The 18612-nt window shown below is 35.6% G+C and overlaps 1 non-coding gene across 1 annotated transcript; it reads right to left on the bottom strand.

Annotated features, from left to right (window-relative positions):
• Positions 1–18112: 18112 nt before the first annotated feature.
• On the bottom strand, positions 18113–18220 carry LOC118759034 (U6 spliceosomal RNA). The gene has a single exon (XR_004995942.2). It is a non-coding gene; the product is annotated as a U6 spliceosomal RNA (small nuclear RNA).
• Positions 18221–18612: the final 392 nt, after the last annotated feature.

Genomic DNA, 18612 nt, shown 5'->3' with positions numbered 1-18612 from the left:
ATATTTACTCAAAAAAAAAAAAAACTTCACATTGATGCACATTACAGTTACTATCTTCATAATTATCCAAACTGGGCAACTACCAAGAGACTCTTCTACAGATGTAATAGTAAATGAACTGAGCCATTCAGGCAATGTGATACTTAGCACTAAAAAAGCAATTAAGTTTTGAAATGAGCTACTACCAATTGAAAGAAGAAAAATATATTCATTGCATAATTTCAGTTATATCTCCTTTTAGAGAAAAAAACTACAAAGAATACAGTAAAATAATTAGTTTCTGAATGATTATAAAGGAGGGAAAAACAAGAGGCAGAGGCACATCCACGATTTTTTCAAATACAAAAACTATTTTACATGATACCAAAATGATGGAAACATGTCGACATACATTATTCCAGACCCTTAGAACATACAGCTCCAAAATGAATCCTAATTTAAGCCATGGATTTGGGTGATGACAATGTAATATTACAGAATCATTGACAAAAGCCAATGGATTATTGTACTGTAGATGACAATAGTGTGATGCTTTGTGCATAAGGTACAATTGACCCTGTATAAGCACAGGTGCCACATCCATGTATCCAATTAAATGTGAAGGGAAAATACTTGGAAAAAACTGCACTGAGCATACATTATTAAATTGTCATTGTCCTCTAAATGATACATAATATTTACTTTGCATTTTATTATCTCAAATTTACTAATAGTCCAGAGGTTATTCAAATTATATAAAAACATTTGCATTGGTTTTATTAAAATAACAGCTACAAATTTTGGTACCTGCAAACATTACTGAATGTCTGCCGATGTTGAAAAATGACCATAAATTAAAATTCATTGTTTTCTGCTGAATTTTGTCTGTGCCTTCAGCTACTGAATTAAAACTATGTTATTTGTAAGACATTTGACATTTGATGGAGAGAATGTTAGACTTTAATCTACTGACCAACTAACACTCATGTGACAATTATTGTAACAAAAGAAATCTAGGGTGTTAAAAGTATTTTTGAATAATGTTATTGAAAAGACAAGGTAGGTTTCCATGCCATAATATTAAAAAATAGAATACTGACGCTTTGATTAATGAATGTCATATGAACCAGAGCATCACTCATTCCTCAAACTAGCTAGAAACTGTTCCAAAGTAATACCTGTAAAACACGAAAAGTATTAATTTATTTCTTAAGAACTCTGAACACCAAAGACATAAAGCATAAAATGAAGCATAAAATGTACAAATTTATCATGGATTCATGTCACTGTCCCTAGCGATGGACTTGGTGCACGGAGCCAATGATAACACATGTGGACTCTGATGATCAAAAGCCGAAGTTTATTAGGAGCATCCGATTTTATACATTGAGGGTCATATGGGATAAGGGAGGGGATATTGAGCTTATCATCAAAACTCACCAACTGTTTCTATACTTTTTTTATTGTAACACTTACTCTTTTTTTTTTGTATATTCTACTAAGTGTTCTCATTCACATGCTGTCCACTCAACTGTTCTCATACAAATGATCTCCAATCAGTTATACAAAAAGTATCCATTCAATTTTTATCATACAATTATTAACCAATCAATTGTAATCACATGCTTGCTGACCTTCCAGGATCTTAATGTGCTTCTACAGATTCAATAACTATTCTTTACTTATTTACATGTGCTTTTGAAAGTATGATAGCTAACCCGTGACTTATACACAAGCTTTTTGTCTATACTTAAGACATTGTGTTAAAAACTTCACCTTCGTTTAACTTTTCATTCTTATGAAAAATGAGTCTCCACATCAAGGACTTAAATCCTTTTTATCCAGAAATTTCAGAAGTGTATCAAAAGCATAATATCTCAGTAATGATTCCAGATCTGTCCAACTAGAATGCACATGTAAATATTTTGATGCACTGCTTCCACACTAAAATTTGGAAAGAATGAATTATGACTTCACAACTTACCAAAAGCTATAGAACAGATATAAATTCAAGACTATTAATTTTTAACCAAAAACTACTGGGTGCTACGAAATGTTTTCACGTGGAATTCTAGATAATGGACAATGACAAAAGAATGTTAACATCGGGCCCAGCGGCATAGCCTAGCAGCTAAAGTCCTCGCCTTGAACGCCCCAGGATCCCATATGGGCGCCGGTTCTAATCCCGGCAGCTCCACTTCCCATCCAGCTCCCTGCTTGTGGCCTGGGAAAGCAGTGGAGGACGGCCCAAAGCCTTGGGACTCTGCACCTGTGTGGGAGACCTGGAAGAAGTTCCTGGCTCCTGGCTTCGGATTGGCTCAGCACTGACCATTGTGATCACTTGGGGAGTGAATCATCGGACGGACGGATGATCTTCCTCTCTGTCTCTCCTCCTCTATACATACCTGACTTTGCAATAAAATATAAATAAATAAATCTTTTTAAAAAAAGAAGAATGTTAACATCAGTATATTGTTTCCCATCATACATACCATTTTGGAAATTTTATCAATAAAAGGATAATTGACTTAAAGCATTTGTGAAAGCCCATAAATATCATTTGCCTTCCAATAAATAAAAATAATGAGTTAAATTATTGAAAACTTACTGAAGTGAGACTTGGCCTTCCTCTCTGACGCATAGATAACAGGACAAAATGCTATATATTAACCAGGCTATGGTCCCTTCAATTTTTTTGGCATTGACTGAAATGATATTAAAGTTAGACTCCTGTACTCACAAAATGAAATGTTTTCTTGAATATTAGAATGGGTACACTTTTTAAAAAAAATTTGTATCCCTACATTACTGGATTCCAAAACATATTCTTTAGGTTAAGAAAAAGTAAGGAAAACCTAATCTTCATTCTATTTGGAATCTTGTATGTGACAATTTAACTGTATGGGATATGTTGCCTAAAGCAATTGCAGATAGATCAGAAATGTAATTTTAGAATTAATTCTTCTAAAGGTGTTTTGAAGTGCAATTAGTTGGACTATATTTAGGTTTCTGATGGTTACAATGGGTATTCTTAGGTGAATATCAGGAAAATTATACTGAATCCTTATGCAGATTATATACTTTAAAAGAGACCATCTGTTCCTTTATTTTGTGTTATCACAACATTTACACATAGCTCTAAAAATTGCCATGTAAGATTAAAATCTTAAAACACCCATAAAAATTAATTGATTTTTTTATTATCATTCAGAGCTCATTACACTGCTGGTTTAGATATATATGCAATACAATGTTATGTAATTTCCATCTCATTACAGTACTGTATGATTTCCATCTCATTATTCATCTTTGGTACCATAAGCATAAACTATTCTGAAAATAAGATTTTAGGATTTAAAAATCTTTGATAATTCATTCTAAAATTTATGATTATTCAAAATGAGTTTTTTCTGGTTATTTAAGTCTAAAGCGATTGAAATGTGGAATAACTGACATTCATTGACTTATCTATATACTAAGTGGTGCTACCCACGTATTTTCCTCCATTTCATTGGCATTTTAGTCATTTTAGAAGCATCCATCATTACCTTTTCAAGTATAGTGCATATTAATATTGTAGCATGCATTTTAACATTTATTATTTTGATTTATTTATCCTTCACAACTTAAAGGCTGATCGTTGAAACTAACACTGACATGACATGGATGTCATTTCACTATACATTAGTATGGGTTTATTGCTTTGGCTAGTCTCTTGTTTTCTACAGTTTTATCTGTATAAATTCTGCTCTGTTATCTATAAGTGGATTCAATGTCCAGTCTACAGACCTGGGAAAGCCTAGTGCCTCCTATTCTTCTTGCCTTTAGTGGAGCTTTACGTTGTCACGACTGTCTCTATGAGGCCTTGCTTGTTACAGACCTTCCTCCTACTTAATTCATCCGTTGTATATTTATTACATCCCAACCTAAGAAGTTTGTTATTATTCCAAGCTTAAAATTAGGTGCTATATGTCTTATTTCCTTTGTTCTATACTATTATTTTTATAATATACATTATTATAGTAAATTATTTATTATAATTTCTTTTTTAACAATTTATTTATTTTTATTGCCAAGGTGGATAAACAGAGAGAAGGAGAGACAGAGAGGAAGATCTTCCGTCTGATGGTTCACTCCCCAAGCGGCCTCAACGGCCGGTGCTGAGCCAATCTGAAGCCAGGGGCCAGGAGCTCTTCAGGGTCTCCCACGTGAATGCAGGGTCCCAAAGACTTGAGCCATCCTGGACTGCTTTCCCAGACCACAGGCAGGGAGCTGGATGGGAAGCGGGGCTGCCAGGATTTGAACCGGCGCCCATAAGGGATCCCAGCACACGCAAGGTGAGGACTTTAACCACTACACTGTCGCACCAAGCCTGATTTTTTATAATTTCAATATTTACAATTAAATGCTTAAACCATTTTCATGGATTTTATGAGTTATGAGTTAATGGTTCTTTCTTTTTTAAAAAGATTTATTTATTATTATTATTTATTTTTGTTTTGAAAGTTAGATATGCAGAGAGGAGCATTAAAGCAGAGGATCCTATAGGCTACAGTGCCAGGCCCAATGGTTCATTCTTACTGTCCTGCACAAGGAAATGGACATCCAGTTTTCCTATAAATATTTAATGTATTTCTGAGGCAGCTTTGTAAAAAAAATTAAAATATTGTAAATAATTGTGTTAATTACGGGCATCTCCATGGATACTTAGTTTTCCTAGAAATAGTTAATGTATTTCTCTGAGAGCTTTGTGAAAAAAAAAAATCAAATGCTTGTAAATAATTGTGTTAATTCCTGGAATTTCCATTATGCTTCATTTTGAATTGAGCATGTTTTATGCTGAACATAATATTCTGACGTATATTTTTTTTCATTTCATAAAATGCATCCAAATATTGGTCAGGCAGATAATAGGTGAGTCTTTACTAAAACTCAGAAGATGTGTTTCTAAAGAATAACTAGGTTTGTGTATAATTTGGCCATTATCTTTCTGTTCCATGACTTCTAACTGAATGTCTATAACTAGTATATACTCCACTGTTATGAGTTTGAAATACTCATTTTCTTGCTATTTTCCATGGGATCAGTAGAAACTCCTCCAAACGCAGGATTCAGTTTGCCTCACAAGGTTATTTTGATAGAGATGAATTTGCTCAGTCCCTGTTTTCTGTTAAGCACCGATTTCTCCTTCACTTCTTTTTTTCTTTTCCTGAGATAAAAAATTTAATATTTGTTTATATTTTTAAAATGTTTGTTGATTTACCTTGGAAAGGCAGTTTATACAAAGAAGGGAGACAGATCTTCTACCCACTGGTTCGCTTCCAACGTGGTCGCAGTGGCCAGAGTCAAACTGACCCAAATCAGGAGCCAGGAGCTTCTTCCAGGTCTCCCATGCAAACACAGGGTCCCAATGCATTGGGCCGTCCTCAACTGCTTTCCCAGGCCACAAGCAGGGAGCTGGATGGAAAGTGGAGAATCTGGGACACAAACTGATGCCCATATGGGATTCCAGCACTAGAAAGGAGAGGATTGGCCAATTGAGCCATTGCACAGGGCCCTACATTTGTCTTAGGAATACAAATACGTTATTGGTCTACACAGATATTTAATTCTTGAATAGTATACTAATATTAATTTATGAAACAATGCAGGCTTTAATCTTTAAACATCAATTCAAGTGTACGCAAGATGACTCCTTTGAAACATAATCTTAAGTTTTTTAATTGTAAAAAATGAATGCTGATGCAATTGTACATAATGTAGCATTTTAATTGCAACCACAAGGCAAGAAAGATGTGTTAAAACATATAATTTAACAAACATGTTTAATTTTTATACTTTTTAATTTAAGAGGGAGCTAGAGATACATCAAAGGAGACACAAAGTGGATGAATGAAATATAATGAGTGACAGTGAGCAAGAGAAAAATAAAATCCTTTTCTGTTGCTTTATTCCTAAAGCCCGCCACTGCTGGGAGTCAGCAAGTCAATCCATGTTGAACAGCAGTGGGTAAGTGGACATCCTTCTAATTAAGGTATTAATGGAAACGCTTTCCCTTTTTTACCTCTAATAGAGCAATTTGCTGTGCATCATATCTTCGTTTGGAAGCTTTTTGTCTGTTTTCAATCCGTGAAAACATCGTGATACTGTCCTTCCACTGGTACAGCTTCTGCTGGGGACTCAGCTGTCCGTTTAATTGGTAAGCTTTCACTAGTAACTCGGCACACTTACTATCTTCAGGATTCCTTCTTTATCATCGGTTTTTGACATTGCGACTGCAATGTGTGTTGGAGAAGATACATTTGGCTGGGTCTGACTGAGTTCTCTTGGGATTCCCTTATCTGAATGTCCACATTTCTATCAAAATGCTGGTAGTCTCTGACTACTACTTCATTGAGCAGGATTCTCAATGCTGCTTTTCTTCACTTTGTAAGTGTTTAGTATATCAGAAAAGTTTCAATATTTCATAAGCATTTTAATTTTAATTATTTTATTATTTTATCTTTTCATATTACTGAGTTATTTCAATTGTCTTGTCCTGCAATAAGAATTTTATTTTCCTTTATTTGGCCTATTCTCTCAACTTTATGTTTATTTCACTTATGTTTTCAGCTCAAATTTACATTTCTTAATGTCACCTCATTTCCCCTTGTTGAATTTCTCATTCATTTCATCCACTGGATTCTTCATTTCTTTGAACTGCCTATCAACATTTTGTTTGATTTGATTGAACTTCTTTAAGCCTCTGTGAATTCTGCTCCATGCATTTATTAATTTCTTTTTAAATTTCCTTGAGAATTCTCTCATGTTTTACGGTTTGCGTCACATTACCTTCCTTCTCAATACTTCCCATGTCCATATTTTTTTGTCTGTACATTTTCTGTGATGGTTCCTTCTTATCATGTAACAGGTTTTGTTGGAAAACACTTTTTATTTGTAAGTGATACAGAGTATCATTCGGCTTGCTGCTTTGTTTTCCGTTTTAGGTGAGCTAACAAATGCAGTCTCTGAGTGATTTGTTTTGCTTTCATTGGTGTTAGCAGCTTCTTGAGATGAAGCAGTGACCTGATCTACAGCAGTGTGTGGGCATCACGGGGGCTTTGAGTGGATGCCATGAAGTTGCTATCCAGGTCTCCAAGGCTCAGAGTCAAGGGAACTGCAGCTGGTGGTTTCACCTTGCTTAAGCTGAGCAATTAAGACTTAGCATCCTAGCTCCTTCTCACCAAGTGTAAATTCTGGAAGTTGTAATGCATAAAATGAATAGCAATAGCTCTTCAAGACACAGATTGAACTCCTCTAAGTTCCCATGCATTAAGTAAGGGTGACACTGGGACTTGAACCTGGAGTTTCTGGCACCGTGTTGATAAGAAGTTCTGAGGACATTTCCTCAGGTTGAGTCTCATCAGAATCTTTATGGCTGCTCCTGGTGGTAGCCCCACGAAGTCAAGAGCACTCTAGTGTAGAATGAGTGAAACTTCAGAATTTATTTCCAAAATGTTCACAGTTGCAGGGTACAGGAGGTTTGCTCTCCACCTTGGAACTCGTCCTGGATCCGCTTGTGGGGGCTTGCAGCAATGGTACTGCTCACAGTTTCCTGAGTTAAAACAGGGCACAACACTGCCTCTACCACAGGAAATTCAGTCTGGTGCTTAAAAAGGAGGTGGGGACTAGCAACGTAGCTGCTCTTCCTGGAACTTAGTCATTCAGACTCTAATCATATCCCTGGTAAGAAAATGTTAGTGTTAAGATGGATTTTTCTCCTAAGCCAGAGCTCTAGGTAATGGGATGCCACAGCTGATTTTTGCCTCCACATCTGGGTACGATGATGTTTCCCAGCCAAGGGCCAGTTGTTTAGATGCCAGGGAGGCCAGAAGCACTGACTGGTAGTATTAACTCTTTGCTGCTTCAGAAAGTCTCCAACAGTTCTCCAATGAAAATTTCTTTTAATTGGCTTCCAGGGAATGTGGTCCTTTGTTTTTCTCTACTTTTCTGTGGCAGAGATAACCAACCCATCCGGATTCCCCCAGCGCGATATATTTTAACAGCAAGATTTTTTTTTTTTTGCATTTCAATTTTTTTAGTTTTTTTAAAATACATATCTTATTACGAATATTTTGTCAAAAGATGATGCTTGAATAGCACATTTTCAGGTAGGCTATCAATTTCAAGGAGTTTAAATATGTTTTTCTTTAACATGTTTTGTTTATAAAAATAGAATGTCAATTGCCTTTACATAATTTCTTGTAATTATTAAGTCACTAAAATAAGCTAGTTTTTTTTACAGGTTATAATTTGATGTATATAGCAATTAATAACCTATCTCTGAAGGGAAATAAAAATAACTATGAGATTTTTACTAGATAATTTCTTTGAATTATTGCTATAAAATCTAATTAGTATAAGGTCTCTACAAATGAAACAATTTAGCAGCAGTACAACTTCCAATATGAAATAGTACACTACTAATTGAATGTGAATTGGACCATATATTCCAATTACTATCTTTCATACTACTGAGGAAACGCTAGTGTGTTATGAAGTATAACATTTAAACTTCATTAAATCATGCTTAACATCTATTAAAGAATAAACACATGCACATTTTTGTTGTTGTCTTACTGCAACCACAAAATATTTATATCATTCTTTAGTTTGAATTCCTAAGTTATGAAATTTTAATCAACTTGGATAATTCCTATACCACCGCTCTGAATATTTCTTGCTAAATGTGAATATATTTATCATTTTCAAGCATATTATTCCACAAAAATTTAAATATTCAAAGCAGAAACTGGCAATATAAAATAGAAAATTCCCACAGAGCTCTTCACTGTTTTATAACTAGATCAAATATGTATATATTTATAAATGATATATGCATAAAATTATTTTTGTCTACCACAAATAAGGAAGAGGCTGGTGTGTTTATCTTATTTTATTCAGTGCGATATCCTCCAGATAAGCCATTTGGTTGTAAATGACAAGATCCCATTCTTTTTTGGAATAAGATTGGCTTGCGTATGTGTGCACATTTCCTTTTGGCAATCATCAAGCCGTGTGATTTATTGCATTCATAATTAGTACATTGAGAGCAGTGCTGTCATAAACAAGGTGCGATACCTATCTCTGAGCTTTGAGTTTCTTTCTTTTAGTTATAACCAGTATTAGAATTACTGAATCATATGGAATTTTCTTTTTCAATTTCCAAGAAATCCCCGTGATTTGGCTATAATGGCTGCATTAATTCACATCTCCACCAATAGTGGAAAAAGGATTCTATTTTCTCCTCATCCTCACCATTATCTGTTATTTTCTGTTTTTAAGTAATACCCATTGTGACAGGCATTATGGGATATCTAATTGTGTTTTTGATTTGCATTTCCGTGGCAGTTAGTGATTTGAGCATTACTTTTTCATTTATTTGTTGTTATTTTTATTTATTCTTTTGAAAACTGTTTAGTAAAGGATTTTGCCCAATTTGTCCAGTTAAGATGGGTTTTTATTGTCAGATTTTTTTTTTTTGGTCTAATTTTTTTTGTGGGGAAGCAGGTTTCCGTTTAGGTTTTTGTTTTTGTTTTTGTCTTTGTTTTTTAATTTGCTGACATTCTGGATATTTTAGATAAATAGCTTGCAAATATTTCCTCCCATTTTAAGGAATTTATTTACTCTTATGGCTTTTTTCCTTTGTTGTAGAGGTGCTTCTACATTTTATCTAATCGTATTTGCTTAATTTCACCTTGGTTGCCTTTGCTCTTCAATCTTGTATAAGAAACCATCATTGATAAAACTGTTGGGAGTGTTTTTCTCCAATGTGAAAATCTTACCACTAAAGTTTTAGATGGAAATCTTAAATATCTTGAATCTCTGCCTTAATATGGTAAGATGTCAGAATATTTATTCTATGTGTATGATATTGTTTTCCAAGTAAAATTTATTGAATAGAAGCTGTTTTTGCCAATGTACGTCCTTGATATTTAGCTTTGTCAAAATTAATTTGATTTTCTACATTGATTGCTTTCTGTTCCATTCTGCTCTATTTTACTTGCAAGATTTATTTATTTGAAAGGAATGAAGAATTCCAGAAAGAAACAGATGGAGAAAGAGACACACACATTACAGTGAGAGAGAGAGAGAGGGAAAGAGATGATAATTTTCAACTGAAATTTCACTCTTTAAATGCCCAAAGGAGCCAGTAGCAGTCACACAAAAGCAAAGAGTATAGAGCTCCATCTAGGTCTCCTATATCGGTGACTCAGAATTTCTGATGTCCCCAGCTAATTTTTTAAATGTTTGAGATAACACTTATAAAATTTCAAAATTCAAAAGCTATTGAAATTTATAAAATACTATCTTTCAATTAAATGACTTTAGTATTTGAAGGAGGCATTATATATTCAAATGAAATTGTGAGCCTATTATTAAGTTTAGTCACACAATTTTGGAATCCATGAAGAAGATAAACACATTTTGTAGACATTGTTGCCATTGCACACTTATACAGACATGCATTCATGTCTGTCCATACAGGTACTTTTGCTGATATACTCTTTTGTTGCAATATCATGGTATAAAGGATATTGGACATAAACATGAAAAATTCTAAGGACTGATTGCTGCGTGGGTTCTAACAGAATGGGGAAGAGATTTAAATAAGTTTAGAATTAATTAACACTTGTTTTCTCTTTATGAAAGAAAATAAGAAGGCTAATCACATAAATAATGTAAATTGAAGGGATGTAAGAGCTGGTCAAAAAAGCAACATTATGTTATTTTAAATATGAAATGATACATCCAGGAAATAATGATCTTTTTTAACATTAGTTTAATAACTAGAAGAACTTTTTTTATATGCCTGAAAATAATTTGTCTTTTCATTATTTGTTACTATAGGTTGTTGGATAAATGACAGATTAACAATTAATACTTTGGTTCTCAACAATATTTATTGAATAAACCATGAGAGCAATATAGTTTTAATAGACCAAATAAATGCAAAAGGCATAACTCACTATATTCTGATACTGATGAAATTCTTTTCACTTTGATCTCTGATGATGGAGCTCCTTGTAATATGCTGTGTCTGTGACAGCCAGTGAGACGTCTTCAGCTATCCACTGCCTAATCTACAATAGCAAGAGATATTTTCAATGCCACTTGCTGAGCACTTGATTATCTGAAATATATTTCTCAAAATTGTCTGCATCTATGAATGCATTACTGCTAATACTGGATAAAAGCATTTAAAAGAGTCTTGAGAGTCATTTCTGGAAAGAATTTTCAAAGATTGTGAGTTTCCTTCCTATTCTACCTTCTTCTCCACATGGGTAAGATAGAACATATGAGTTGGAAGATGCATCACCAAAACTGGTGTTATGAATTATCTTATGCTCAATATGCAGGTACTGCTCACCATTTATGTGCATTAGAGAAACAAACTGATATGTAGATTGAATCATCGTTTTGCTAATGAATTATATACTGTAAAATCATATAACACTTTCAATGTGTAACAGCTTGCCTTCACTTTCATTTGTTCTTTCTGAAACAAAGAGCAAGCCACAACTCTTAGCTATTTGATCTCTCCTCATTGGCGTTTTTACATTCATTTAGCTGGTATCATAGTAATGTAATCTGCCTTCTGTAATTTTTTAGTTATAAGTATGTATTTTAATTCCAATTGTTTTTGTTGACATTATAACTTACTATAATTAGATATTCTGGACTCAACGTGGTAGCCGAGTTGCTAAAGTCCTCACCTTGCAGATTTTGGTTCGTATCCCGGCAGCCCTGTTTCCTATCCCAAGGCTTTGGACATTTTCAACTGCTTTCCCAGGCCACAAGCAGGGAGCTGGATGGTAGCGGGGCTGCCAGGATTAGAACCGGTGCCCATATGAGATCCCGGCGTATGCAAGGTGAGGACTTTAACCACTACGCTATTATGCTGAACCCCACACTCCAGTTATTTAAGTTTTAATTGACCAAAACAATGAATCATGTTTTCCAAAAATTTGTTTTGTAAAAAATGAGATTTTCTAAATGGTTTTGAAAGTTATAAGTATCAAGCCCAGCATGTTAGCCTAGTGGCTAAAGTCCTCATCTTGCATGAGCTAGGATCCCATCTGGGTGCTGGTTCATGTCCCAGCGACCCTGCTTTCCATTGAGCTCCCTGCTTTTGGCCTGGGAAAGGAGTTGAGGATGGCCCAAAGCCTTGGGACCCTGCACCCACATTGAAAACCTGGAAGAGGCTCCTGGCTTCGGATTGGCTCAGCTCCAGGTGTTGCGGCCTTGTGGAGAGCAAATCAACAGACAGAAGATCTTCCTCTCTGTCTCTCCTCCGCTCTGTATATGTGACTTGCTAATAAAAATAAAATAAATCCTAAAAAAGAAAAGAAAGTTATAAATATCAACTATTTCCATGGCCAGTGACCAAAACAAAAATTTCAGTGAGATATTCATTTCTACCTGTGATACCAATTCATATATGTTTTTTTATAAACCACTGGTTCCCCCTCTATTCTTTTCCATATTATCTAATATAGCATGAAACAATCATTCTTAAACGTATATCATATTTATATTGAAGAACATCAGTTATTTAGCATGATTAGTTCACAGTCATCATTGCACAAGAGAGTGTAAGTGAAATGTATTCCTAGAATGAGTTTTAGCATCTTATAAGCTGCCCTGAGTCACAACTGTATAGCGTTAGGTGTAAACATGAATTTGCCCTGGACATTTTTTTTAAGTTAACTACATGTTAAAGGAATATTCATGGGTACCTAGTCAACAAATTAAATTTGGATGGTTTCTGCACTGTGTCAAGTAAGTAGTACAAATAACTTCTTAGGTTTAATCCTTTGCATGATTGCCATCTGGGACTGTGTACAAGGGATTTTTAAGTATTGCTCCGCAACATGGACAAAAGCAGAGACCCAAAAATGTTACTCTCAAAATATGTACATCTGTTATGCTAAAGTCAGGACACCAAGAATGGTATCCCAACATATGGGATGGGAATATTATTATTCATATATCTCCAAGTCATGCCTCTTTGATTTTTTTCTACACCAATGAATTTGTTGAAGGTTTACTTCTTTCTTAATATCTTCTGCCTCTCAGTTTCTGCAAAACCTTAATCATCAGGAGCAAGTGAACCAAATAAACAAAGTAAAGTGTAAGTTGACATTACTGGCCCTCAGAGTGTTGTGCAAAGACTTAATAGACAGCGATTTCCTTACGGAAAAATAGACGGTCAGTTATCAAGTGTAACGGTCAGTTTTTATAATCAAAGCCAGATGGTAAAAAGACTAAAATAAATCACTTTATGTTAGGAGCCACAGACTTACGGGCTTTAGACTTGGCCTACCTGACAGCCTGTTGTGTTGCAAAGCCTGCCTTGGGCAAGCAGGGCAACAGCAAGCAGAATGCTAGGCCAGAACATCCTGTGTAAAGGAAGCAGAATAGAACCTCTATCCTTGTTCCTGTTCAGATGATTAGTTCCCCCCTGTTTCAATATAGATGATTAGTTCCTTCCCTGCTTCATTGAAAATAATTAGTTCCAGGAAGCCCCTCCCCTTCCCCTCCTCCCCTAAAGAAGGTATATATATAAGAGAAGTAAAATAAAGAGCAGGAGGCACTCTTTTCCACCAAGTACGTGTGTCCGTGTGTTTCTTGGGCCAGCAGCCCGGGGCTAGCAGTCTGGGATTACCATTCCACCCTCAGGGTTTGAGTGTCGTGTCCTGCAGTTCGGGAAAACTTAACAAAGTGGCAGGATATCTTGCTCCATTTCTAAGTTTTAGCTAACATTCTCTGTGGAACACATAAGAGTTGGTTACCACGAGGGAGTATGGCAACATCACAGCAAACTTTTCAATCTAACCATTACTTTTTCAAAGGGACCTGTAGCTATTATTTTCAGGAAGAATTGTATATATTTAATATATATAATTATATATGTATACAGTTAATACACACACACACACACACACACACACACACACACACACACACACACACACATGTCCTGGCTGCTTCACTTCTCATTTGGCTCCTTACTAATGGCCTTTGAAAAGCAGTAGGATATAGGCCAGGTGTTTGGGTCCCTTCCGCCAAGGTGGGAAAGCCAGATGAATATCCTAGATCTTGGTTTTAAACTGATTTAGTCTTGGCTGTTGTGATCATGTGAATAATGAACTTGCAAATGGAAGGTTTCTCTCTTTCTGCATTTCTCTGTAATTCTGCCTGTAAAATCAATGGATATATCTTAAAAATAAGTAACAATAAAGATTAATAAAATAAATATACAATTCATTAGCCAATGAAGTGAATGAGAAGCAATACTGGATCCTAAGGGAAATGGCAGAAATTAGTACAACTCTTAAAGATCTGGAGGACCTATGGTTTTGCCATCTCTCCATTTAATTTACCCATCTGGCTCAAGAACAAGCAGATGGAACCTGAAATATGATGGTGTATAACTGCAAATTCAAACAGGTAATTGTCCCAACTGCATCTGCTCAGCCAGATGTGACATATTGGCTGAAGAAAATTAACATGGCCTCTGGCATACTGTATATAGTCATTTATTTGTCAAATTGCTTCTTTTTCATTTTTATTAGAAAGGCAGATTTAACAGTTTGTATTCACTTGGAATAAACATCGGTATTAATTGATGATTTTGCCCAGAGCTCTGTCGCTTCCTCTACCTTCTACATGAATGTCATCCCAAAAGAACAAGACCAGCTGGCCAGCCTGTGGTTATTGTGTTTTTCCATTGATGAGGGAGAATCTGAGTAAGTGGTAGTTTATCCAGTGAACTCGGCAGTGTTGCCAGTTTATTTTTGACAATAATTTGAATATCTAATGAGAATATTAAAAGATGATTCCCACTAGTATATTTCAGAGCTTGACTACAACAGCAGTAAGTTAATGTTCTCCATTAGCTTTCCTATTCCCTGTTTTTTCCCAGAACAAGAGGTACACTGTTACCTTGGAGGAGGTGCCCCAGAACATGAAGAAATAGTATAGTGCTGCAAAAGAAGTCAGTTGCTGTGGATTATGAAAGCATCACTCATATTCCTCTTCATGAATAAGATATCCGCATCCTGTTACAGTTCCATGGAAACCTCCCATTACACAACTCTCATTTCAGCTCTCATATGGCTTTTGCTTCCCTATTGTGAGTTACTTTGCCTACTGTCATATTGCCTTTATAAAATAGTCCATAGCCAAAGACTACTTTGTGGGGATGCAGACTTGTAATCACATGTAGGTTCTGAACTACTCTGAACAGCTCACCCCAGATTCAGCAGGGTTCTAATTATAAATACATCACACAGCCTAATTGGCCCCACTGGCCAATAAAATTTTTCCCCTTTTCTTAGATGGATTTTTGCTTCAATAATACTCCAGGATACATTTCCACATGTGCTTCATCTCACAGTTTGCTGCCTGGGCAATATAACTTCTGATACAATAGGTAGAAATAGGTCAAATTTCAAGAAGACATTTTTGAATTTGACTTATCTAATATGCTGAAATACATGACAATGATAAACTTTTCTTTTAAAGATTGATTTATTTTTATTAGAAAGTCCAATATACAAAGAAGAGGAGAGACATGGCAGAAGATCTTCCGTTGGTGCATTCACTCCGCAAGTGGCTACAATGGCCGGAGATGAGCCAATCCAAAGTCAGGAGCCAGGAGCTTCTTCTGGGTCTCCCACATGGGTGTAGGTGCCCTAGGCTTTGGGCTGTCCTCGACTGCTTTCCCATGCCACAAACAGGGAGCTGGATCAGAATCAGGACCATGTGATTAGAACTGGCACCTATATGGGATCCCTGTGAGTGCATGGTTAGGATTTTAGCTGCTACGTACTGCGCCGGCCCGACACGATAAACTTTTAAGCTTTGTTTCTTCATTATTAATATTTTCGGCCTACACACAGGATCATCACGTAGTGCTCCATGTATATCTCCCTGTACAGCATTTATCTAAGCAGAAAACTTTATCATTCTTTTTGGAAGTATTGTAATTCTGAGCAATACTATAATTTTATGCAACCTTGGAACAAAACCAACTATGTGTCAAATAAGAAATTTAAGAAGACAATTTATAATTGTAAAATCATTAATCGCTTTCCTAGTAACAGAATTTTCTTGTTTACCAAATAGCACTAGAATTTTATGGTCTTCAGAAATAAAAAATTTTTATAAATGTTTTATTAAAAGTATGCATAATGCAAAATATAAAACTGGTGTATTTCTTCAATATTATTATCATGAAAACATTTCTCAAATGAATAAGAAAACCTGACATTTTCCTGTGATACTTTTTTCATTGGTTCTAAAGAATAACAAATAATTATATTAGAAAATATATATTATTTAATATTTACTTATTTCATTTAACAAATTAAAAGTGTCTGTAAATAAATATATCCCCAGTAGTTATTTAGCACAATATATTAATATCAAATGCAAGAGACTTTAAAAGGGTCATGGAAAATACCTGTTATAAAAAATTGCATGCATTAAAAAAATGATCTTTCGTTTGGCTCTGTTTTTCACTCAGCTTTGTCCAGGATCCTCAAATATGTTGACAAATCCACAAATCATCTTCTTATATTAACATTAAACCAATAAAGCAATTTTTAAATTCAGAGCATATGCAATTTTTTTCTGTAATCCTAATGTGATCATTGATGATTTTGCAGAAAAATAGCATTGTTTAGTCTGAATAATGCTTTGTTCATATAATATTCAAAAACATTTTTCCATTTTTTTTGCAAAGTCGCATACACAGAGAGGAGGAGAGACAAAGATCTTCCGCCCAATGATTCACTCCCCAAGTGACCACAACAACTTCCACTGCGCAGATCCAAAGCCAGAAGCCAGGAACGTCCTCCAGGTCTCCTGTGCAGGATCCCAAGGCTTTGGGCCATCCTCAACTGCTTTCCCAGGCCACAAGCAGGGAGCTGGATGGAAAGTGGAGCTACTGGAATTAGAACCGGTGTCCATACGGGATCACGGTGCGTTCAAGGTGACGATTTTATCTGCTACTATGCCACCACGCTGGGCCCAAAGGACCGAGTCTTAACCACGGAAAAGGACAGGCTAACAATGTACGGAGCAACACTCCAACCACAAGCAATGGAAAATATAAGCAGTCCAGAATTTTCTCTTACAAGTCTGCAATTCTGAACTGCATTCAGACACATCTTGGAAATAATAGTATGATACACTAGGGGCAATGCATCAGAAATAACAGTGAATATTTAGTAGTAGTGATGACATTGTCTCAGCAAGAACTTCAGTAAAGAAATTTTAATTTGGCTTTTTTTCTTCCTTTTCTAGAATACGTCCTTCTTAAGTCCTGCTTCACAGGGGCATGCTACAAATGTGTGAACCACACACAAGTATGTTTCCTATTTATTATCTTTAAAGAAACAATCACATGTTTTAAACAAGACATGCAGAAAGCAGGCTTTATGCTTAAATACTTTATAGAAGATATTTAAACATACAAGTTCAAGATAGGATTTCAGAGTGTAGTTTCGTGAGTGAATAGAGACAAACTTCCACTGATGTTATAGGAGTGGTGATAATACTTGAAGAAAAGTACAAACCAGCAAAATATTACTTTTCTTCAATAGTTCTAGTAGGACAATATGACAACTAATATCACAAGACTTCAGAAAGTTTGTTGAAAATGGAATTAACACAAATTTATTGGTGGGCATGGCTATGCAGGGTATTGGACACCTATACCTCTTATGCAATACTAGTATCAATGCCAGCTTTGTAGGAACCCTGGAATGCAGAAGATGAGTGCTAAAGAATTCAAGTTCCTGCCATTCACGTGGCAGATCTGGATCAGTTTGTGAATCTCACACTCAGTTTTGCCCAGTCTTGGATTTTCTGTGCATTTAGGGAGTGACCCAGCAAGTGGAAGATTCTCTCACTCTCTTAATTCAAACAAATATAAATATTTTTTAATTCAGTTTTTAGTATTCTTTGCATAGCAGAGAGGGCTACATGCCCATGTGCGTCTAGGAGTAGGGTTGGGAGATTCAGGTCTAGAAAAAGGCGGTGGGATACATGTTTCATTCATTCCTTTATTTATTTATTTATTTTTAATATGGAACGCTTCACAAATTTGCGTGTCATCCTTGCGCAGGGGCCATGCTAATCTTCTCTGTATCATTCCAATTTTTAGTATATGTGCTGCTGAAGTGAGCACATCATTTCTTTCTTTTTTTTTTCCTGTGTCCACAGGGGAGATAAGAGAGAGGGCCATTCCTCGCTGTCAAGCTGCATCAGCATGCAGTTTGGGGAGCAATCAATTGATGATGCCCTATAGAGAAAAAAAAAAAAGTGGAGAAGAGTGGTTCCAGGGTGTTACTTGAGTGAATTTGATAATTCTGAGATGTTGTTGGTTTCACTATCCCAGAGTTGAGAAAGTCTTTTCAGGGTGTATTTGCTGACAAAGTACATCCAAGACCCAACAACACGGCGCACAACTTTGTCATGAGTGTTGCCCAACCTGTTCTGTTTTCCAGCCTCTGAAGAAGTAGTTGATGTCCACTATGGACAAAAATGAACCGACTCCCCCATGTGCAACTAGACTGTCTA

This window comes from Ochotona princeps, chromosome 7, assembly GCF_030435755.1.
Source record: "Ochotona princeps isolate mOchPri1 chromosome 7, mOchPri1.hap1, whole genome shotgun sequence".
Classification (NCBI taxonomy): Eukaryota; Metazoa; Chordata; class Mammalia; order Lagomorpha; family Ochotonidae; genus Ochotona; species Ochotona princeps.
The sequence above is the reverse complement of the archived record's forward strand: the minus strand, read 5'-3'. Positions and strand labels throughout refer to the sequence as shown.